The sequence below is a fragment of the Corvus moneduloides genome, chromosome 14 (assembly GCF_009650955.1).
Source record: "Corvus moneduloides isolate bCorMon1 chromosome 14, bCorMon1.pri, whole genome shotgun sequence".
NCBI classification, from domain to species: Eukaryota; Metazoa; Chordata; class Aves; order Passeriformes; family Corvidae; genus Corvus; species Corvus moneduloides.
Genome location: NC_045489.1, coordinates 11657504 through 11682693, shown reverse-complemented (window position 1 = coordinate 11682693; position 25190 = coordinate 11657504). Strand labels below are relative to the sequence as shown.

Genomic DNA, 25190 nt, shown 5'->3' with positions numbered 1-25190 from the left:
ATAATTAATTTTGTATAGAAAATAAGTTGCATAAGGTGCATCAGTAACTTTTACAAAGATAGCATTTTTTACCACAAATTTTTGTTTGTAAACATATTTTTGCTCAATTTTGGATGATGTAGGCATTCAGGCTCTGTAGAGCTGGTGTAAAGCTTCACAAGCTTTTCCATAATTATCTCAGTGATAACTGTGTAGCTAAAAATTGAAAATACAAAATGTTTTAATGTATATTCACATGGGATACTGTTCATATTGGTGTGGTAATTAAGAAGCTGTTTCTATCAGTATCTAAAATTGGAGATCATTTGTTATCATTTATGAAGCCTCAGCAGCACTAAGTGCTTCCTGTGGAGTCCCAGCTCTTCCTGCAGTCTCTGTTCTGCTCCCTCACAGCTGCTCCTCCCTTGTAGTTTGTCTGTAATAAAACTAGAGAAAAAAACCCCATGTTCATCTCTAAGTTTTATAACCCAAGTGTGTAATTGGTTGCATGGCTGTGGTTTGGGATGGGGGCCTTAGGGATTTCCAGCAGCCATGTCCCTGGCAATTCCATTTTCTCACATTTACTGTAGAGTTCTCAACCTGGCTGCTTGTTTGTGGTGTCTGCTCTGTCCTGTGCTTCAGAGCTACCCTTCGCTGCCTCCCTGCACTCCCAATGGGAGTGTTAGAAGGCTTGTTGTGATGTCTTCAAAGCTACTGTGCTTTGGACAGATGTGTTTGCAAAAACCCATGAATTTCTGTGCCTCCAGTGTTAGCAGTGCAAACTAACCTTCACCACGTATTTAGCGTCCCCCTGCAAAACTGCCTTTGTATAGCACTTTTCACTGGGACCATAATATTCCATTGGAGTATTTTGTACTCATACTTCTTTCACCTTGTTTTATTTTTTTAATAAACTGCACTAGTATCACGTTCAGACTTTTTCTGCTTAAACATTCATAGGACAGAAAATGATTTGTAGAACTATAAAGTACCTCTAATATGGCTGGTGAGCAGCCTAAGAAGAAGGTAAGTACTCCAGAAATTAGTCCAGTGAATAGATGTAGAAAAACAATGACACTCATTATAGGATGCACTTAAAATTCCACTTTTAATATATTTTCATAACCGGGATAATTTTTTGTTTACCCCTGCCCTGGAAAATATGCAACTCTGTAGGTACTTTTTCTCTCTGATACTGTTACTTAAAAACAGACTTCTTTCATGTCCTCTAAGAAACTGCAACAGAGATCCTGGTAACATTTATTGAAGCTTTCAGGGTAATTGAGCTTTGATGGAGCATAGACATAGAAATAAGCTGGACAACTGCCAGGAGCCATATCTTAAGTGCAAAGAGGTATTTGCAGTTTGAGGAAGTAATACGCACAGAACACACATAGTATAGAAAAAGCTGACAGGATAAATCCTGGCTGTAGGTCAACAGCATTATCTTCACATGGGGTTAAAATTAGTAGTAGTTCTAAATGACTTCTAAAGAAATTAAAAAATAAAATTGACTATTTTTTTTATTATTCCAGAATTTGTGCTTATTATAGAGTCCTCCAGCTACAAATGTAGTGCTACTCTTGTTTTCTTACTTTACTGAGGCCTTGTTACCTGGTATTTATTTTTTTAATACTTCCCTGTGACCTTCCATTAAATGGGGACTGATTTGTTACGGTACAAGTCTGAAATTGAAGGGAAAAAAGTGCTTTCTCCATTTACCTACCTCTCAAGCACATAACAATGAAGTTGGAAGCCCAACTAATTTCACTGGAAACTGCTAGTTATGTTTTTCAGAGTTGACCATAAATTGTTGCTGCATTATTGCAGAATTGTGGTAGGAAGGCACAAACAGATGACACAATCCTGGGCCAGATGCTCTGGGATGACCCTGCTTGAGCAGGGAGGTTGGACCAGGTGAAGCACTTTGGATCCTTCCAACCTCATCCATTCTGCGATGATGTAGATGTGGTTCTAGACAGTTTGAAACAACTGAAAATTAGTTTCAGGCTCCAGTGATGCTGGCCCAGCTGTGGCTTGGCCTTGCCCCTGTTGGGCTGGTGCTACCTGACTTTCCTGGGTGCAAAAAAGACTTGAGGGCATTGCAACCATCTCACTGTGCCTTCTGGAAAAGTTCAAAGGCACTACAAAATGGCTCAAGTAGATGGGAGATAAGGCTGGAGAGAATTCTCATCCTTGTGTGTGTCAGGAGAGGTTTAGGTGAGATGTTAGGAAAAGGTTCCCCACTTGAACTTCTCCTCAGGGAAGTGGTCACAGCACCAAGCCTGGCAGAGTGCAAGAAGCATTTGGACAATGCTCTCAGGCACAGGGTGTGATTCTTGGGGCTGTCTTGTGCAGGGCCAGGAGCTGGACTTTGATCATCCTTATGGGTCTCTTGCAGCTCAGGAAATTCTATGACTTTGTCTTGTGGCATTTGTAGGACCAAGGTCCAACACAAATGCTGCAGCGGTTTCCATTTCTAGGTTGTTCTTGATTTGCCATTTGTGGTTGGTTAGGGCCTGTTTGAGTCACTTAGGTGGTATAAAAGGGATGGATCTCAGAAACAGCACAAGTTTCAGTAATATTGATTATTCTCACTAGGCACATTCTCCCCCTTTTCTGGCACATGCCCCCAAATCTAGCTCTTATGATATTTGGTTTGTAATAGCTGATGGATAATCTCCAGCTTTGCTAACGCATTTTGCCATGTAAATCTGGGCCAGGGGGAATGTGCAGGAACATACCACTTGTACTACTGTGAATTAGAAGAGCTGCTCATCACAAAGCCACTTGGTAAATCCTTTTCCTTTTTCCTTCATGTCTCTTTGCCCCTCTAGAGAAACAGGGCATTTATTCTAAAACCACTGCAATTCTGGTAATTGTCCGTGTAATTAAAGATCTCTTAAGTTTCGTTCTGGCATGTGAGAATTCCAAGAAGAGTTATTGCTCTTGATTAAGAATGAACTCCAACTCAGGAATACAAAAAAAGGTTTATTCTGTGGTTTTGCCTGTGTGTGTTTCTAAACAAGCCTGTCACATTTTTTGCCCTGTTGCTTTGCTCACATAAGATGAGCTCTTTGTAAACATCTGCAAGCATCCTACTTCACAGCCCCCTTCGAGATCTCCTGTGCAAGAGAGGCTGCAAAAACTTGACAAGGAGGCAGTGGGTGATTTAGTATCAGGATTGCCTCCCTGCTGAGAAGAGTGTTCTCAGAGGTTTTGGTGCTCCCTTTGTTTTTTCTGTCTCCACGTGCTGTCTGTTGTGACGTCTCTTGAGGAAAGAAGCCGTTGTTGTTATTGCTGTTACTGGTTTATTTGACACCAGGGACAGCCTAATTCTGATCCCATGTCTGTAGCTCCACACATTATTCAAGTACAAGTAAATAAGTTCATACAGGGCACATTCAAGAAGGAAGGATGCAGCTCTCATAAAGCATTCCCAGTGTCTCTTAGATAAACTTGGAGATGTTTTCTGCGCAGTTGCTGTCAGATGGGGAAGGAAATAAGCACTTAAATGAACAAATCTAAGGAAATTCAATTATTTAAATAGCTTATTTTTTCTTCCATTTTTTTTTGTCGTGATGTAATTTTGAAAATCTGAAAATTTGAATGTTTTATTTATTCAGGTCTGAGGTACACAGAGTTCATCAAAGTGAATTCAAATGGAATATGCTTCATAATGTGTAATAACACAGAGGTTTTGTGTCTGCTGTGTGTGTGCTGATACAAAAAAAAAAGGGAGATTTGTTGGTATCTCAGTAACTGCCACATATCTAGCAAGAAAGGAGAAAAAAATTCCAGGTCTGTTTGCTAAGCACACCTGGCTTCCACACTAATTTCCTTTAATGATAGATACTTGTTTGCATGAGATGCTATTGCTTAGTACATTATGCAGGCAATTTCAGGCTGCAGACAAAAGGTTTACTTTGGGACTGCCTCTCAGCTTAAAGATATGGAGCATTTTTCTATGCAACTTGCATAAAAATCAGGCAGATTTCAAAATCAGTGTGTGCCTTCTGAAAATTCCTTCCCTATGCATGAATTTCACATATACCAAAGAGTCAGGTGAGAAAAGCCCCCACTAGAGCATGATAGAAAAATATCAGTGACAGTGCAGTCTGCTTGTGCATGAGGTCTGTGGTGCGGCATGGTAGGTTGAGGGTGCAGATCAGTTTATTTTGCAATAATTCATAAACCTTCACTTAGCGTTAATGTACAGTATCTTACATATATGTATAATGATGGCATGGCTATTGGAGGAAATGGAGACAGCATTTACATGCTAACAACAAAGAAGGGATAAACACCATTTCACTGAAAGGCAAAATTAGGAAAAGAAACAGCAAGTGTAAATTAAATGTTTAGAATCATTATTTCCAAGCCATTTAGGATTTCTCCTCACTGGCAGGCACTGCCAGCCTGCTTTTATGCAGCAGGGAGACATGGGCTTCTCCAGTGCAGCTTGTTATGTTTCCTTCTGCCTCCCGAGGGGTGCCTTCCAGGCATTTTATAAAACTTGGTTGGGATTCTGAGGTATGAAGTACTGGTTGCTATGAGAGAAAATCACAAAATATCCTGTGGTAGCCAGAGGCAGAGGCGAGGATGAAAAGCTGTCTGAAAATGCCCAGCACTGCCATTCGTGGTACAGAGCAGAAGAGCTGCAGCATTGAGATCCCGTGTCTTCTGTTGGGCTGGCTGAGCTCTTTAGATTTTTTTCTTTTTATCTCTTTGTTTTTTAAATTTTGATAGAGAGAATATACCACCTCTCTTAATTTGGGGTGGGGTTAACCAGGTCATATAGCTTTATGAAATGAATGACAACACATTTCCTTTATCTTTCTTCTATGCTGTTGTGGGTTTTATTTTGTTTTGGTTTTTTTTAATCAAAGTATCTGTTTACTGTTTCAGTGCTTTCTGCAAATGTCTTCATTTGCTAAAGGGTTTTAGAAACTATACATAAAAGCCCACCAAAACAGACTAAGTAAAACAGACTTTTTTAAAACATGCATTTACTATCTTAAATTCTCTGGGCATGGTGGTGACTCTGTTAAACTATATATAGGCATTCAAAATTAATCAAGTATTCTGGAACAGATCACAAAAGTAGTGACTGCAATAACAGAAATTTCTTCACAGAAACAGTTGCCAAACATTGGAACACATTTTTCAGGCAAGTGTTTTAAATCTGAAGGGATTTAAAAGAGCTGCAATTGTGGCTTAGTGGTGGACTTTGCAGTGCTGGCTTAATGGTTGGACTTGATGATCTTAAAGATGTTTCCCACCTGAAACAAATCTCTGATTCTCAGAAACAGGCTTGCACATGTCCACTGGAAAGAGGTGAGGGTCTAGGTAGTTATTCCAGTGCTGTTCTGCCACCTTGACCTCAGAATAACAAATGGGCTCATTAAAGGTGTCATTGGTTAAGAAAGGCCCAGGAATTGGGTGGACTGGGGTACAATGGGTCAGGTGGTGCTTAGACTCAAAAATCAAGTGTGAGGAGAAGTCTTGTACCTAGAGACAGCATGTTCCTGTTCATAGCTCAGGGGCTCAGACAAGCCCACTTCTGCTGGAGACCTTTCCTCATAGGTCTGAGCTTTAGGTCTGTGTGTGAGATGCTGTGCTTTAAACAGAGCTGCCCTTGTACCTGCACAGGGGGCAGAAGGAACATCCAAAAGGATTCTTGATTCCCCATGCTGAGATGTGAGCTTTTTCAGTTATGATACAGAAGGGTGTGATGAACTATTTATCTTTCTGCACAAAAGAGCACAGTTTTGTGCCTTTGCCCTTTTCCCTAAGGGTGGCTATGGTGTAACAGAATGGAAAAGCGGGGTTCAGCTGTAACTAAATTAGACCCACTTCTGCCACTGTATTTAAGGCATGGGATATCTCTTATTCATGAACGATTGCAAATTGCCAGTCCAACTTGTGCAGTGCTCACATTGGCAGTGCTGACCTGAACAGCATTAATGGATGGCACACATGACAGATTCCAGACCCCACTGAGGTCTTATTCTCCAGACTTATCTACAAATAATACTGATATCTGTGGTGAAGAAAAGGAAGTGGAGTCATCTTGCTAATCAGAGATTGGCCATTTTGCTGGTTTTTCTCCAATATTAATAGCTCATGTGATTTCATTGACTTATTCTCCATCTATCAGGCCATGAATAATCTTAATGCTGTTTAAAACCAACAACTGTGCTCATCTGAAAAAAAAAAAATTAAACTACTTTTAGTTATGGTGAGTTTCTGACAGAGTACTTGGTGTCTGCTACTGTCAGTCTGCTACTGTTGAATCATGTTTGATTCTCCTCTACAGATAATAACTCTTTACCCATGAGAATTTGTTTTCATTTTGTTCTGAAATGAAAACAAGGAGCAGAGGAGCTGATTTGGATTATATTGATTACAATTTATTTGTCTTCAATAAAGCCAAATAAAATTTTCTCACACTATTAATTCTATGATGATACTGAGGGTTTTGTGTAGGTGAATCACAAAGGAAAACAGTACAAAAAGACACAATGTTAAATACCATATGCTTAAACAAACTTTTCTGTCCCACTAGTTCCTATATATATGGAGATATATATCTTCTGAGTATCAGAGATACTCTATTTCTGCAGAAGAAATAACTGGCTAAATCCCTAAATATCTTTTTGGATCTGTTTTCAAGAGGGGAAGCTATAAGAACCCCTCCTTTAGAGTAAGGAGCAAATATTTACTTTACAAAATTTATTTTTTAAAACATAAAATTTGCAAAGTTTCTCTGAAAAGTTTTGTATTACTTAGATCTTATATTTGCACTACTATGTTTAAATTAGCAACCAAGGTGAAAAGACAGATATGGAGGCAAATTTTAAATTGACCAGTAGTATAAGAATAAAATACTTGGGACAGAAGAGATATTGAATTAAGTCTTAAGCACAATTTAATTTCACTTTCTTCTATTAATGTTTTATGACCTACTTTGACATTACTGAATGGAGAAGGTACATTGGTATTTTTGACTGAGTTCTACAAAATCGAAGTTATAAATTCTTATCTTTGCAAAGGTCATTGAGCCAGGGCTTTCTCACAAGAGCACCCTAGTAAATGGGGAGGAACCTGAAATAAGAACTCTGAACAAAAATAAGCTATGTCGTCTCCAATGCTAAATTAAAATATGGGTCCTCCTACCACCATATGTAGTGTAATACACAGAAAAGTGGTTGGAAATAGCTCCCCATTACTTACACAGCACAAGTCCACATGAGTAGAACATCACATGGGCCTCCTGTCTGTCCTTTCACAAGTCTTAAATTCTTTAATGGTTTTTGTTTTTCTTCCTACGACATTAAAATGGAAGATTTTTGTGGTAGCATTAATTAATGTCTGCATGCTGGAACCTGAGGAGCTTTCTGGGCTGTATCACAATCCCATTCCTTGGCTTTACCCAGACTTTTTAGCACAATTCCACATGACCTTGAACATTACTACCACACCAGTCAGCTGAGCTGTTACTATTGGCTCCTGTTGGGTGCCTGGGTTTGCTCTGCAGCCAGGGTCTGTACTTCAGTCTTGAGCCAATTCCACTATGGTTTTTCAGGTTGCAGTTTTGGCATGGGGCACCAGCACTGAAGAAAGTTCATTCCTTTAAGACGAAAATTTAGGTTTTCCTGACTAAGTCACTGTCTCCTGACCTGGAATTTTCAACCTGTTACCCCTGAAGAAAAAATACCCTTGACAAACTGATGGCACAGGGAATGGTATATGTTAAATATGCCTACTGCCTTTCCAAAAAAGAGTAAAGAAAATAAAATCAAGATTTCAGAGCTAGCCCAGGAGTCTTAGATTTAGAATGCAATCAATTTCATAAATACTATTTTTGATGCACATAGTGAAAATGAAATAAAAGTCAGGTTAATTAATATTAAAAAAAGAAGGAGCCTGATGCTTCAGGAAAGCACTACAGAGCCACTGGTGGTACCATTGCTGGAAAAGCAATAATGCCTCATGATTAGATTCCAGTTTTCTCCAGCTGTGCTGTTTCCATCACACTGCTAGGAGTAGATGCTTTGTTTCCTCTGGGGTGATACAACTTGATTTAAAAAGGAAGTCATAAACTAGAACACATGACACAGAGAAATAAGGTTATTAAAGGAATTAGCAAGCAGTAAGCTGCTGAGGGCTGTCAGGGTCCATAAAATTAGAGTGGAAATGGTATTTGTTGACATTTGTTTTATTTTCAATGGCTGATGACAAGAAATTCAAAAAGAGTGTAAAATTGTAGGATTCTGCTTCTATCAAGATATATTTTGGATAAAAATGAAGAAGTGATGATAAGACTAAATAGCATTTCTGGTATGTGTAAGCAGTCTGCAGGTAATTAAAACCGAAATTTTAGAAACACTGCCTATTAATCACCTGACAGAAGTTTGCTTTGTGACCATTTTGCAATGCTTCTGGTACTTGGCTGCTGCTGTTCCTGTCTTCAAAGAAGTCTGCTAATATCTTTTGGCTGTGCTTTGGCTGAGCAGATGCACAAGAGGGAAGCTGGCACGCTGTCTGTGTGCCTCCTGGGTTACAGACATTCTAACATCCCCCTGATTTATAGGGAGGGCAATTAAACACTTGCAGGATTCACAGGTTTTGTGGATTTTTGATGGCTTTTTGTTATATGGGCAAGATACTTCCATTGGCAGGATGCAAAGTGGTATTAAAATAAATAATTAAAAGAAACAACACAGAAAACTCGTGCTTCTGAAATATTTGAAAACATTCTTCTTCTTCACCACACCTGCCTTGGGAATTGAGGGACTGGTTGTGTCTCATCTGTCCCAGAGCAGCACTGACCAGCTTCAGATCTGCTTCAGACTTTGCCCAGCTGTTTGAGGCTCAAAGAGCCAGTCTCTAAAGCAATATTTCTGGGGTTCTGGCTACATCTGTGCCATCAGGCCCAGAGCTCTGCAGAGGCAGACACAGAATGACAAACTGCAACTCCTCTGCAAAACCTGCACATTGTCTTGTAGGTTGTTGTACATATGTGGGGATATTGCTATTTTTATCTCAGTAAAAATACTGCTATTATCCAAATTGTTAACTTTGGTTTTGGAGAACAAATATGTGTCTGAATTTTTTTTTTAAGAGTTGTTAATTAAGCAGAATGCTTCCCCTCTGGGGACACATGAAGGGATTAATGCACTGGATTCTGCATCTCTGTGTAAATCTCTCTGGAAAGTCAAAATTGATTCACTACAATGGTGGTTATGCCCTGAAATTTCACTGAAAAATAGTGTAGTTCCCAATCTTGCTGTCCACATTCACAATTCTAAAAGACTGTAATAGGATCATATCATCTCATTGGGACCAATTTTCTTCTGTCATATTTAAGCACTACAGAGGTTTTAACGATTTAATGGCTATATTTCATGCTTAACAAGAGAAACACCGTAATATTTCTCATCCTGTTATGAGTGCCCCTCTCCTGGTGCTCTGTTATTAAATATAGATTAACTTTCCTGGAAAGAAAGAAAAAGTGTTATCATGTTCTGATATTTTAGATCTTTCTTATTGTTCTCCTAAATATTTTGCAGAACTTCTTCTACTATTCTCACCCACAGGATTACAATTTCTAATTTGAATATTAAAATTTAAAAGAAAAGTATTAAAATAACTTTTTGATCAAAGAAGGTAGTACTCTGAGCAAAGTTTTCTATCCATCTCCCACTGGCTTCTGTCCAAAGGTGATGGGAGCTTCGTACCCGGCACTTCTCTGTCCCTGAGCAAACATGTACCCAGAGGAAGAGATTGGATCATTCTTCTAGAATGGAGTTTGAGAAAACACTAATTTTAACAGTTGGATTGAATTATATTGGTTACACTGAATAGTAATTTCATTTTAATGATGTACTTTATGTAGAACAGAAAATCAGAGCTAATCATATGGAGCACTTTTTTTGGCCTTCAGCCTTTTTACACTTAAGCTCTGTCAGGTAATGAACAGGAACATTCCTTTCAAATATAGATACTATTTAATGAAGATGCATAATAATTTGCCTACTGCAAAAGCAAACCCAGTATGTGAGCCAAAAAGCAGGATTTTTTTCCATCTTTTTTTTTCCTCTTTATGAATACCAATCAGTTTCATCTTTAGGCTGGTCGTATGTCAGTTGCAAAGCAGACTTCTCTAGTGCATCTCTGAAGGCTTTTTTTGTTGTTGTTTGTTTGTTGTTTTCTGTTGGGGTTTTTTTGGTTTTTTTGTTCTGGTTTTTTTTTTTTTTTTTTTGCAGGAGGGGGGGTTCTCTATGTCAAGAGAACTTATTGGCTTGAAATAGAAATAGTCTTGGACTTTCCTTAGTGGATCGAAATGCTGCGTCCTTATTAAAAACATCTCATGCTTCTGAGCAAGTGAGGAGTGAGAGCAGCTTTGTGCCCCTCTTCAGTTCCAGTTCTTGGTCTATAATGACATGTTGAGCTTTTCTAGTTATCCTGCATTGAAATTATTGCCAAGAAAGTTTGTCAGCATGGAATGGTGATGTTACCGTTCTGTAATAAGACTTCCAAAAGTTAAACACCAAGGGGCACAGAGTCTTTTTTTTTTTTTGACTGTCATGCCTGCCAACAGCAAGAAGGAAGGAAGCACTAGAATATTGGAAATACACAAAATACCACATTTTGGTAAGCAATGATTAAAGCCTAGCCATGTAAGAAAGTAACACTAGCCTTGCTGTGAGTTATCTATACTCCTTTTATTTTAGAACTAACCTTTTGTTTCAAACTTTGATGAATTAGGATTTTTTTTTTAAGACTTTAGTTTCACTTTGAATATGTGCTTTTTCTTCCTTTTGTCTAGTAAGGCAGAAAGTGCTTTTTGAAAAACCTTTGTGTTTCTCTTGACCTATACAGCTGTGTAGCTTTGGTCTTTAGATAGTCTGAGTGAGCAGCTAACCTTTGTGCTTCAAAGGAATCAGGATTTTTAGAATGGCTCCTTCCCATTTCCTTCCTAACCACCCCCCAAAAAATAACCAAACAAACCCACCTCCATTCCATTTCAGTGGGAATTGATTATTTTGTGACTCAGCTTCTAAAGTTTTCTTGTAAGATGTGATTAATACCTAGAAAATTGTATAGTGCCTAGTGCTTGTGTCCACCCTTGCAAGCGTGAGAGTGACAGGTATATTTTATACTCCATTCCAATATCTGCACTTCTCAACAGGCAGTGACTGCCAGTTGTTTCCCAGTAGCCTTTTCAGGAACAGGAGGACTTTTACTCTATTGTCCATAAAAATATGCCTCTGCTGTTGCCACTAAACTTTATGTAAGCCATAAAATATCTTTTGGCTCCGACTTGAAACACAAGGAGAATGTTTGCACAATGAACATCAGACATTGTCAGTGTTAATGTGTAATGTCTGTTGGCAGAGTTGTCTGTAAAGATTTTTTAGCCAGCCAAATGTTACTTCTATTTCACTCAGAACTCATGTCTGTCATAGGATAGGAAGAATAACAGGTTGTATTAAAATTGGCTACAGGCGGTTTAATTTTTTCCTGTTGCTAGCCTTTTGAGGAACTCCTGGCAGCAATTTTATATATATATATATATATATAAAACACCTTCTTTTCCAGCCTTCTTTAGCTGACTGTGGGTAGTGGAGTATTCTATTGAAGATCTTATGGTAATTTAAAAAGAAATATCTATACAAACATGTATATACATATATGTGTATGTTTGATATAGGTATCTTAATGGATATTCTTCAAAGTGATATGCTGGGTCTTTTAAAAAAAGCATAAAAAATGGTTAAGGCTTGCAATTAATTGCAGCAGTTTCTGACTCCTATTATTTATGTCCATAATGACATTATTTTAGTCAATTTAGACTATGCTTGGAATAGAGATTTCAAGCTTCATAATTGATAGTGAGCAAAAAATGTAATCTTTTAATAGATATCAAAGCTACACACAGCAAAAGACAAGAAACAATCCAAGAGTCTTTTGTCATCTTTTAAGGTTGTAAAGCTTCAGTACTTTCTGCTGTGAATAATACAGATGCATTATTGTGCACCTGTGTCTGCACACATCAGCATCACTGCTAATGTTCCAACGAAAACTTTAACTAAATCCCCAGATTTTTAATACAGAGCTAAAAACCAGGCCTGTAGTCTGTCCTCAAGTAGTGGCACTAATTCAAGTGTGGAGTTGTCATTTTGTTTTGCTTTAACACAATGTTCCCAGAACATTTTTGAGAACTTTCAGTCAAGACATTGAAATGAAAGGGAAGTTCATTATGTGGGTGCCCAGCTACAGATTTATTACACTATATGGCACTGTGGTATTGAACAGAGATATTTTGTAATAGGCTTTTCTGCATCCATACCCAGTGCTTTTTCCAGGCTTGAAGAACATTTGCTTTACACATGGAAGTAATAGACTGGAAGAAATTTACTAGTGAAAGAATCAGTCTTGGGTACAATAAAACATATATTTTCAATCCTTGTATAAATGCTGTGTGATAAATGCTGCATGGAAAGAAAAGAGGCATTGTCAGTATAAAGGAATATGTCTAGAATATCATATACAAAATAGAGACCCATAAGAACCTTGTGAATAAAAGTAAATAACTAGTATGGAAATCAGATCCATGGAAGTGAGAAACCCTAACATTAAGTTCTGCAATGTGAGAACTCATCCAGTGGGAAGGACTTAGGTGTACAAGTTGATATATGACCATGGTTCCCTGAGTGATGGAGCCATAAAAAGGCAAACAGAATCTTCCAAAGCAGCGCAATATTTTTCTAATAGAGAGGAAAATATACTAATGTTGTAATTGCACAAAATGTTTTTCAGCTGTCTGTTGGAACATCAGCACAATCTTAGTCATTCGTGCTTAATATAAAAACAAAACCAACCAAACAAAACCCCCCACCTGATACTGCTGCCAGGCAGGTCGGAACTGTACACATAAGGAAAAGACTAAGGTAGCTTCCTTAAATCACTTATCCAAAGCTGAGATCCTTTCATAACACGCCAGAGAGGTAAACAGCATGGAGGGAGAAAAATTAGTTGTGCAAAAGTTGAATATAGGGCAAAGAATATATGGCTATAAAATTACCCCGAATATACAGAGAATTCAGGCAAAGTTCCCTGCCTCTAGGTTGGTCAGGCCTGGTACTGTAGCCCAAAGGAAGAAACATGTCTCTGGTGACTCCTGATGCTCCTAAGGGTATCATCCAGAAAGGATGCCCAGATACTTTATCAAGTTGCACAACAGCCCAGCTGTATGTGGACTTTGGAAATATGCTTTGTAACTAAGAACTGAATCCCTGGTTTTAAAAACAATGAAAAAGTATAAGCAGCTAACAGAGTAACACTTGCTACTCTCACACCTGGGCAAGCAATGGGATTTTTCATACAATCATGTATAGTCTTATTTATTTTGTGTACTTCTGTAAGTGTGTGCATGAGCAGCTAATACGGACAGAGAAGCCAGAGCCAAATCCCCAGATTCAGGCACTCCTGAGCTGTGGAGTGTTCAAAATCCAAATCAGGGCTTTACAGCTTGAGCCCTTCTCTAATATTTATTCAGATTTATGATAAATGTAGTACTTTAGAGCTAATTCTTGCTCATAATGTATCTGTTGTTCAGTCATGACTAAAGTGTATAAATATCACGCATTTATCTTTGAGCCTGTGGACATTTAAGCCTCTCTGTTCTTTGGGGCGTTATTTATTTATTTACGCCTTTGCTTGTTTGATAGATGGCAGCAGATAAATGTTTCCTAACTGGAGATGTCTCATTAGTTTTGCTTTTAGTATCATCTGTCATATGACAGCAAACAACAGGGAATTTTTGCACATTTGTATGACTGTACTGCATTTTCACTTATAGCTGCTGCTGTGCTCTCACAGGTGAGGTGATACATAAATATAACCTTTTCCTTAAAGACTATCTTCAAAGAAAATGCATTGATACTCTAACCAGAGCCCTATCGTCCTGTCATTACAGCCCCACTATTTCCAGGGAAGAGAGCTCGTTGTGTGATACAGAAGGTGGAGACTGTGAAGCTGGCTCTGCTAAGCCTTGCCTAATGCAAACTGCTTTAGTATGCACAGCACATCATGCCGGCTATACTGCAGGGAGCAGGCAGTTATCGCACAAGCGTGCATCCTCAGAGCCAGGATAAACACTCCGTTACTCTCCCTCTAAACTGCTCTTCTGGGAGGGAGAGAAAATAAATAGGGAGCGAGAGAGGCATTTGAAGTAACCTTTTTAAGAAGGAGTCAGCAGCCAATAGAACGTTTCTTCCCTTTTTTTTTTTTTTTTTTTTTTTTTTTTTCCTTTCCCCCACTTCTTACTAGAGAAATTCGTGTTACCTCAGCAATTAAGGAGAAGAGCCAGCATCTAGGGTTCCAGGCTGTGAGGGGGAGTAGCAACTTGTACCAGGTAGGAAGCCCTTTCAACATCCTTTTAAATCCATGCAGCTCAGTTACTACTTGCTATGTTGTTACACTGTGTCTGACTTGTGGAGACCTTGTGTCTGCCAGTCACCATTCCCCGAGCGAAAGAGACCTTGGGGAGCTTTAATTGCCAATGACCTTCAGAGTATTTCTTGGAAAGACACTGGTACTTAGTGCTGTAAAGTAAAGCAATCTATACTTTCATCTGATGGCTTAAAGTGTGCATTTAGCATCAGGATGCAGCTGGGTGAAACTGCAGCTGTTACCCATCTACAAAACCATGTCACAAATGAGTAAAAATTAGCCATTTTATAATAACTGAAGCAGCTGCTCTGCATTTTTAGCAACACGGCTGTATAACTTTCCAAAACTTATTACCATAAATTCTTTTTGTGCTGGAAAGTCAGCAGATATGCTTTGCTGTATTCAAAGTTATTTTGACAGTTATCTACTATATTTTCATAGTTACTTATGCATATTTTATTAAGACTTTTCTAAACTTTCCTGAGGCAGCTGTGTCTTGTGGCAGGTTAGTATTCCTGCTAACAAATAATTTATGTAATAATTGTAGTGAGTGGTTATGATATTCGCTTTACAGGGTTGCCTGCTGTGAGCCTGTGGGAATGCAGGCACCTCCTGAGATGTCTGAGGGCAGGGGTGGGATGGAGCCCGAGGTCACAAATGCTCATTTTATCTGCCTTAGTACTATAGGACAGAGGGGAGAGTGAGGAGGAGGCGAAAGCTGTAGCTGGGCTTTGTGATCCTGTTGTGCAGTGTTTTTCTTTTGTTGTACTTTTATTTTGTTGTACTTTTGTTTTTGTTCACTCACAGGAATGAATGGTTAGGTGACATCTGTTCAACCTGTACTGTGTGCATTGTGACAGGGATGGGACTTAATAAATTTATTAAAAACAGGAGTAGCATTTCCATAAGTTCCAAGGTTAAGAGTCGATTCTGCAAGGGTCACCATGGTGTCTGTGAGACTCAGAGTTTCACTGTGTGATCAGTTTAAGTTGTTGTCTTCTGAGTAGCTAAGGGAGTCTGAGGCAAACTTTTGCAAGCTTTAACATTTTCTTCTATACAGAAGACCAGAATTCCCCAGACAGGGAATTCTTAAGGGTAAATATGTATATGCATTTTTAAAGTGTAAGCAGTGGTGTGAGCAAGTATACCATGCCTAAGAATTCAGTTGCCTGCAAGAACACCTGAAAATAGTGTTCAAAACAGTCAGAGCTTGGGTACCACTGCGGTAACAAAAAAATAAATACTGGTAATAGCACAGCTCTCTCAATACCCACACAACCTTTTCTTGTATGTAATTGCTCTATGCAGAAATAGCTCCATATATTTTCTTTAAAGGTATCTTGTGACTCTTATCTGTAGGATAAACTGTTGAGGATGTCTAAATCTGTAGCCTTTTTTTTCTGATGAGCATAATGAAAAAAACAATTCTTAGAAAATGAGAATTGTATCTGATAGTAATAAAAGCTAAGGATGTAAGAAAGAAATAGCTTTGAAAATTACAGCTGTGAAATAGAGGTGAAATCTAGTCAGTGACCAGCACTGGTTAGAGGACCTGGCAGTAGGTGAGAACAGCTTTATCCTCTGTTTCTTTGGTTCTGACAAATTCAGTACTTCAGAATATTCACGCTTGGAAGGTACCAGTTCAATTAGCAACACAAATGGGAAAAAAACCAGAATAGGAAAGTGATGTCTTGACTCCTTTAATCTCTCTTGATATATGGAATTTGAGATGATGAAAATTATACTCACGCCCTTCAGGTTGTTTTAACAGGTTGATGTAGACCTGAAGTGAATCATTACCTTAAAGAGAAAAAGGAGGTAGTAAGTTGAACATACCAATGCATTTCAGTAGAGACTCATAAAATTCAGGTTTCAGAAACATTTAAGGCAAATTACAGTTAGTGGGTTTGGGATTTAGGGGGTTTTTTTTGTTTGTTTGTTTTTATGTGTTTGGGTTTTTTTTTTTAACCTCCAGTCCAAATGCTCACCCTAGGGATATGTAGAATCTCAAACATTCTTAAAAAAAAATTATTGACTCAGGCCTTAAATTTTAGCTTGAAAGGGCTTATTGAATATGAATGCATTGTCACACTTCGTAGGTTTCTCTGAGAGAAAGGGATTATGAGGACTGTGCACTGGGATCTACAGGTTTCTTATCTTGGTATTGCTTGCAGGTCACCACCTTTCTATGCCTCAGTTTACTCATAAATACAGGTGTTGGCAGCTGCTCATTTGGAAACATGTTGCAGATACCAGTATTTCCAGATATCCTCATTCGCACTAATGGTGCTTCATGTAGATTTGCTGTTTTGTGACTCTAGTTCACCTTGTAGCTTATGAACTTGGCTTTAATTATTTCTCTGGGTTTGTTACCTCTTTTTTACCCTACTAAAAACCTGGTGAACAAACACTGTTTTCTTCATTATTATAATTCATGTTTAAAACTGTGAAACAGATAGCAGAAATCTTTATGCTTCATCCCTACCCTGGAGGAGACTCCCCTTACTGCACAGAGCTTAGCGGGAATGTGGGATGGCCCCATCTGCGGGGGAAACCTGTCATGTTTAAGAAGACCCTCCAGAAGCTCAGGAGTCACTGATAGAATGTCTGTGTATCTAAAAGTGGATTGGATTTACCATCCCAGAAATCTTATGATTTCTCAGCAGAAATGGTGCACTTGGTTCTGCGTAGGTTTTTAAAATATAAAACCAGACAAATCTGACTTCCAGAGGTATCAAATCAGATTATCCAGAGGTATCAAACTTAGCTGACATTACATTGTCATATTGCAAAGTGTGGGTTTCCCTCTACATTGGTGGCTTTGACCAAATCTATCAGTTCCCAGAACTACTTCTTTCAAGTGGAAGACTGGGACTTCCAGTGCCTTTGGAAATCACATGATGAAGCTTCAGATCTAGAGCAAGGGTCTTATCTGTTGACGTATGAAAGAAAAAATCCCTCTGTACAACTAATTGATGTTTCTTGGTACTTTCTGACGTTTTACTGCATCAAATAATTGGCCTGACTGCAGAGTCTGATGTTAGTAAAGGGACTATCAAAATGCAATGTATGACATTCTACGTGTTGATATAATTCTGTATTACTGTGGGTCCCCAGAGTGGCCACTATCTTTTGATCTAGGTTTAGTTAATTTTAATAATTTCCTTGTTTTTTTGGAAGCAAAACATTAAACACATAGTTCCAGTAATGTATGATGACTGCAAATTTATACATAAGGATTTTCAAGCAACCTCACAGTTGGATATTATACTGAGCAGACATGTCAGCACTCAGGCATGCCTTCCTTCTAATGTGAGCATGAACGAGACTATGAGACTAAATTTTTCTTTTTCCACTATCAAGACATTCGGTAACATTTTTCCAAATGAACATTTGAAGACAGTCAGGGACTTTTGTACTTTGCTTTCAACATATGCAAGGGATTAGAATTAATAGTTGGACTCAGGGGATCAGGATTAATGGTAAGGCTGACTAACACTAACCAACCATTGGACTGCACTGCCAACTTTAAGAAAATAGTAAGTTACTTAACAGCACACAACTTTTAAGATTTATTTAAGCAATAATCCCCAAGGAGCCAATCATTACTAGCAATTAACTGTTGGTTTGTGGGTTGCTGGACCATTAATGTTCTAAAAAACTGTTAACTACAGTAACAGCAACAACAGTTCTGAGGTATGTATTTGCTCTGACTGCGGGTTTTCTATTATATAACTTTTTAATCTGTCCTACACTTTTTCAGCAGCTAGGGACTCATCAAATAATTTCTTCTCTGTTAGTGCCTTTTGATGATATGTGGAAAGGCTGTGATGTTAGAGCTGGATTTATTATACCTATAAGGCTAGCCTTCAGACAGAATGCAGAAATTTTGTTATTTTTTGCCTGAAACTTTATTGATGCTTTTTAAAAGACACTTAATGTAGTGCTAAGGTTTAAACAATAATTTAAAACAAAATATATATCTGACTTCTTAAACTTTTTTTCTAAATGAAATTATAGCAGCCCTGATCTGACTCAATCAGTCCTAGAAGCAGTGTTTAGCATAAGGAAGTTATGATAAAGGTCATTTGTAGAATAAGCAGAATTGGAAAAATTGCTTGCAATGTTTTTGCCTTCTAAATATCCTCACCCTCATTCAGAGTTTAAAATGGAAAGCAAAGCTGAATGGCAAGAGACACAGAAAATAAACTGGAAGCTGAAAAACTGCTATTTTAATGTTTGCTTAAAGTTCTGGCTTTATTTAATGTTGTATTCTTTCATTGTTTTACTTTTCATGGGTCAGAAAAATAAAAAGAAAGAAGCAGGCTAGATATAATTTTATATCTTTTAGAAAGTAGGACAGCTGTTTTATCTCTGTGGGCTTTGCTTGCTTGATCCAGAAATCACCAATAGCTTAGGGTACAAGTATGCATGTGTTGACTTTTCCTTAATGGAATTGAGGTGGGCAGCTCTACTAAGGCTGATTAGAACCATCACAAAATCTGCCATGCTACGATGAAATGTAGGGAGATGGATTTAGGTCAGTATTTAATGAGCCCCACATACAATACTGGCAGGAAAAAAAAAAAACCCTTAAAAGTTAAATATGTAATCTGAGTTATTTAGAATAAAAAAAACCCCAACCCCAGACACTGTCCTACATGATTCTTTAGTCTGAATCTTACCTAGTACAGAAAATATCACTATTTTTACAAACAAAAAGCAAACATCACACAGGAACTTGCACAATGCACCGTCAGCCAGTGGCACTGAGCAGTGTGCTGTGGTCAGTTCTGGAGGGCAGGGCTGGACCCAGAGGGACCCGGACAGGCTGGGGAGGTGGGGCCGTGCAAACCTCACGAGGTCAGCAAGGCCAAGTGCAGGTTCTGCACATGGGCCGAGACAAGCCCGAGCACAAACACCAGCTGGGTGGAGAACGGATTGGAAGCAGCCCTGAGGAGAAGGACTTGGGGCTGCTGGTGGATGAGCAGCTCAGTGTGACCTGGCAATGTGCACTCCCAGCCCAGAAAGCCAAACGTGTCCTGGGCTGCATCCAAAGAATGTCGAGGGTGTGGATTGCCCCTCTCCACTCTGCTCTGGTGACACCCCACCTGGAGCACTGCATCCAGTTCCAGGGCCACAACCTGAGAAGGACACGGACCTGTTGGAGTGGGTCCACAGGAGGCTACAAAGATGCTCAGAGGGCTGGAGCTCCTCTCCTCTGAACACAGGCTGCGAAAGTTGGACTTGTTCAGCCTGGAGAAAAGAAGGCTCCAGGGATATCTCATTGCAGCCTTCCAGTATCTAAAGGGAATACAAGAGAGCTGGAGAGGGACTTTTCATACAGGCATGGAGTGATAGGAGAAGGGGGAATGGCTTTAAATTGATAGGGCAGGTTGAGATGAGATTTCAGGAAGAAATTCTTCCCTCTGAGGGTGATGAGGGACTGGAACAGGTTGCCCAGAGTAGTTGTGGATGCCCTGTCCATGGAAGTGTTCAAGGCCAGGTTGGATGGGGCTCTGAGCAGCCTGGTCTAGTGGAAGGTGTCCCTGCCCATGGCAAGGGGGTTAGAACCAGATGATCTTCGAGGTCCCTTTCAACCAAAGCAATTCAACGATTCTATGAAAAATCAATCGCTCTTTGGACAGTTCCCAAGCTCTTGTTTTTATATTTATTCTAAGCAACCAGGTAGTGTCAGGGTTGATGGCTGGTAAAATTTGTCAGGATTCAGGTTACTTATTGTAGAGCTGCAAGGGAGGCAGAGAGATGGGAGTGCAATTTTGATTATATTATAGTGCATTAGTTTGGTACAATAAATGCATCTCTGAAGTACCTCTTTTGATAAAGCAAATCATTGTGGAAAGTATGGGAGGTGGAGAGGAGGATCATTCTGTTCAGCACCCTACCTAGCATGATGTGCAGCAATTTGAAGGTACCTGTAAAGAAGCAGAAGAAAGCAACACAAATTTCTGAGAAAGAAATTACTTTTGTGAAGTGGCCATGGTGTTGGGTGTAGTTTCCTTCTGTGCTTTTTTCTTTTCACTTCAGTGTCAATCAGACTGGTACAAATCTCTTGGAGAAGACAGACATCATTAAAGAGAAGGAGTAAAGGTAAAACAGTTGTTTTTATAGACAACTTGTTTATTTTGTGATGTCCTTTCTTAAAATGACAGCTATTTAATTGAAATAGGCTTTCCTGGTATAAAATATATCCATCAAGCTGTTGACATTAGTGCTTTGTTGAACGTGAGGCATACCCCAGTGTTCTGGAGTGGCTGTACCTTTATTTACATTTGCCAACAAAACACCTGCCAGATTTAACATCTAATCACCACACAATATAATGGATCTTTAAGTCTGCAGAAATGGATGACAGGTTTCTGTGTTTTTTATTGCCAGGAAAAAAGTACTTGTGTAGGATAATAAAACAGAAAAATGGTTTGCATAGAATAAAACTAATTTTGCCTTATTAATACTTTATCCGTAGACCTAGAAATCAGAGAGAATAGACACTATGCAGCATATAGAGGTAAGGAAATTAGAACCCCCCCTTTCAAATTAATTGTGGCCTCTAAGTACTCAAATATTTGAAATTAATTGTTCTTTGGTATATTAATATCAATTTATCATCTAGGATCAACATACTTTTGTAAGGGAGCATAATTCAGGCAGAATGACAGAGGAATTACATGTTGCACTGACATGACACCCAAACAGTTCACTGTGATTTTACCGCAACAGAAACCAAAGGTCAACTACTTGAAGCTGAATTATCAGCTGTGTTGGGGTTCTGGCCCAGCATTCACCACTGGGGGCCTCTGCAGCCAGACAGAACAGCTGCACTTGAGTCTTTCTCTGTTAACCACGAAAATTGCCCTAATTTTTCGTTGTTTCATAAGAAATTCCTTACATGCCTAAACATGAGAGATCCCTGACTCTGAGTTCCATGTTCACACCCAGACACAGCATGCCAGAGCTGGATTCCTTTTCTGGTATGGGCTGCAGTGTTTGGCAGCTGGGCTTCCTGGCAGCTGGAGCATTTGCCTTGATTCATAAGACACTGAGCTCCAAGATACTTTGAGGGCATTATTTAAAAAGTCCTTATTTGTACTCTTGTCTTCAAATGGCCCTTGAAATACACTTTGTGTTTTGAATTTGTGAACTTAAAGGGACTACCATTTTTTCCAGGTACTGTACAGAGACCAGTGGGAGGTGGGAGGTAAGGAATAAATCACAGCAATGGGAGATTGTCTTCTTTGTGTGCTGTGTCCTTGCATAATGTGGTATTTATTTCTTAATATCCATTTGGTATGATACTGAAATTTCCTGATTCATGCAGAAGGGTTTTTGATAGCTGCACCAAGGATAACACCACAGGAGACCTTCCCATGTTGTTTTGCAATAAGCCTGTGTTCTCTCCTATCTTTAGATGCTTGTCCACAGCTCTGCTCCACATGGGAATTTGCTTCCAAGCAATGTTAGTCTATATGGAATTCTGGAACTTGGCTAGTCATGGGGCTAGTGACAAAACCTGTCTTCCTCAGGGCACTTATTTATGTATGAGGAGGTAAAGAACAGTCCGTGTCACTTATGCCCATGTTTGATTCTTTTTCTCCTTCTGTTTTTTACTTCCTTTGCTCATGTTTAAAACCAAGGGAATGAGCTGACAGGAATTAGCTTGAGTAGCCCAAGACACTAAACATTTTTTACTGCCATGACTGTTGGCAATTTTGAAGAGAATTACAATAGGGCATGCACTCTGAGAGTTCTTCTCTTTCTGTAGTAAGTCTGAATAATCTTTCTCTCTGTGTGACTTTCCTCTCTGAAATTGCATGAGACAATATGACAGGGAGATGTAATGCTTAATTACTAAAAATCTAAACATATAGTATTCTGCAGAGAAGTAAAAATGAGCTTTTGTGGATCTCATAAAATTGTTTGAAGGTAATTCTTCCAATTATGTATATGAAAAATGTAACAAAACCAGAGGAAAAATTTAAAAATTATAAAAAATTCTGTGCTTAATTTTAAGGCTATTTAGATTTTCAGAATCCATGTTCACATTACAGTCTTCGGAATGAACATGCTTAGGGTGTGATGTGACACTGGAAGGGTTTTGCTTATTAGACTCCGGTGAGTGCTTCAGAAGGCTTTTGGAAAACCTCCAATTTTACCACTTTGCTATCAATTAATTACACTCTTACTTGAAGTTCATGAAGTTTGCCTAATTATTTTGGAATGTTTTGGAGCTCCATTTGCATTCTGAGCAGCGGCACAGTATATGAGAATAGAGTCCAGCGAATACTGTGTGTTGAGAAACTGACATTGTTAAATGTTCTGTAACATTTAGGAAAAGAGGTGTTAAGAACTGGTGTAAAGGTCTGCATGGGCTATACCCTGTATTTTGGCAAGCGTGATCACTGCAGGTTACAGGGAAAGATCAGTGTAGATGTATCCTCTGGCCTCCCAAAACTACATGTGGTCAGAAAGAGGACTGAAGGTGACACCCAAGACCATGGTAAAAGGTCGTGTGATCTCTGTGAGTTTCTAGAGGAAGAAGGACGCTGAGAAGCAAAAGGGACAAGAAGAAAGGAATCTCACAAGGTGCTGGATTTTTGCTGTTCAGCACATTAGAATACCTGTTCCCACATGCAGTATTTCTGTACCGTGTAACAGCAAAATGATTGTTTCACTAATATTTTCCTGCAGGATAGAAATGGACTTCTGAATTTCAAAAATGTTTTTTCAGCTGCTTAAATAAACCCAAGGGCAAAACTGACATGCAGCTTCTGTGCTTCTGATCTGCCAGTTAAGGAGCAAAAGGATCCTTCTCCACTCTTCATTCTTTCTTTGACTATTGCTGGTGGTGTGGCTAATGCTTCTGAAGTCCTAAAGTGCATCAATTGCATTGTTTTCTAAGTATTTCTAAGCTGTCTGGTAAAATACCATGAAAACAGTTATTTTCAAGATAGGCCATCATTCAAACCTTTGAGACAGAAAACCCAAAAGCAGGAGGAAAAAAGTCTAAAAAATGGATTTCTTTGTTGCACAGGTAGATTGATCATCAGGGATAGGCCAAGAACTTAATTTTCATGGGGTTAGCATTGGTTTGTTCATCACTCAAGCTTATATTTCAATTTTCCAGTGTCCTGGAGCGAGCATGCACATGTGTTTTTCTCTAAACTTAAGGAAGTTTCCAGTGCCGTAAGTTGATAATGGTTAGACTTGCCTTTAGAGATATATGGCTTGCCTTGTGGTAACTATTTCATGATAAATGAAGTAGCTGCTCTATATCCAGTAAATACGTGCAGTCACCCAGTACATCTCCAGGTACAGGTGACATCACAACTGCACTGCTGTAAAGTTTTAAGTACAATGACTTTGGTTTAGACAATGTGCTGTATGGAGATAGAAATGTGAAAGGTGCATAAAACAACTGATACCATGGATAAGTAAAATGCCTGTATGTCTCTGAAAACTCTGATTGTTTTTCGAAGAGAAAGACCAAAATATCCTGGAATTTCGCTTCAAGTACTTCAAAGTCATTGCAGTGACAATATCCATTACTGTAATCTGCCAGGGACACACTGAGGTTATGTCAGGTAGTGGGACTACATGTCAGTCCCTCAAGAAATGCCCCTGGTGTACCTTGTTTTAAAAATTTAGCAATTCCCTCAAAAAAAGAAATTTGCAAAAGCAATTTTTCTGAAGCCCAAAATATTTGTGGGCCCTGTCACAGGGAGGAGTTCAGAATTCTTTACAGGAAGAATAAAATGACCTTGAGGACTACAGTAATAGTATCTGAATGAAATTCAATAGGACAAAGTGCAAGATCATGCACAAAAACAATACATTTCTGTTATAAGCTAGGAGCTTGTTAATTGGAAATGACAGAAGAGGAGAAAGTCATAGGATGACTGCAAGTCACCAGTGCAAAACATCAATGAATAGGGCAAATACAATCTTAGGCTGTGCCAGATGAAATATTTGCATTAGCAAAGGAAATAACAAACACCTGAACTAGGTTCTGCAGAAACAATAATGTGGGATATTTGTACTAGTTTTCCTTTCCTGCTTTTAATTAAGGTGAATTCAAACTGGAGTGGGTGCAAAGAAAGGTTACTAGGATGTTCAGGAGAATGGGAAGTCTTTTATAAGAAGAGTCTGAGACACTTTGTTGTGCTTAGTCCAACCAGATAAATTTATCAGAAGTTGAGCACTAATTTAAAAAAAATATATAAATGTGTCTAGCGCTCAGAAGTGTGATGTTCTGGAGCCAATTTTAATGGTGGTCAAAACCCCCCAAAAACTACCAGCCGTTGAGCTAAGATCCTTTTGTCTTAAAGGGGAAAATCTAACCTGCCTGCTAGTGACTGAAGGGAGCCAACCTCAAGAGCAATCATGTCCAGTGCTTCTAAGCATTTATAAGGAAAAGCCAATATTGAAATGAGTTCTATAATTCAGGTACTGCTGGGTTCATATGTGGTTCAATCTCTGTTTACTTGGATTGTAATGAAGATGGAAGAAATCAGCCTAAGTCATGAACTGCTAGAATGGTGCTGTCAGACTGGGAAGAGCTGCAATGTGATAATAGCATTGATAATGCAGATTATGCTCACTGACATATTCTCTTTTTATTCTCTCGATAAAGACACATCCTGCAAATACTTTCCTGGATATTTCCTCAGCTAAAATATTGCATGCCAGTCTACTTTTAATCTGATTTTTCCAAATCCCAATGGCTTAGG

The 25190-nt window shown here is 38.8% G+C and overlaps 1 protein-coding gene across 1 annotated transcript in view; it reads left to right on the top strand.

Annotated features, from left to right (window-relative positions):
* Positions 1 to 14107: 14107 nt before the first annotated feature.
* Positions 14108 to 25190, top strand: part of TENM1 (teneurin transmembrane protein 1) — an 829655-nt gene continuing 818572 nt past the window's right edge. The window contains exon 1 of the mRNA XM_032123523.1: positions 14108 to 14404. The gene's annotated coding sequence lies outside the window, so the exon portion shown is untranslated. The remainder of the gene's footprint in view (positions 14405 to 25190) is intronic.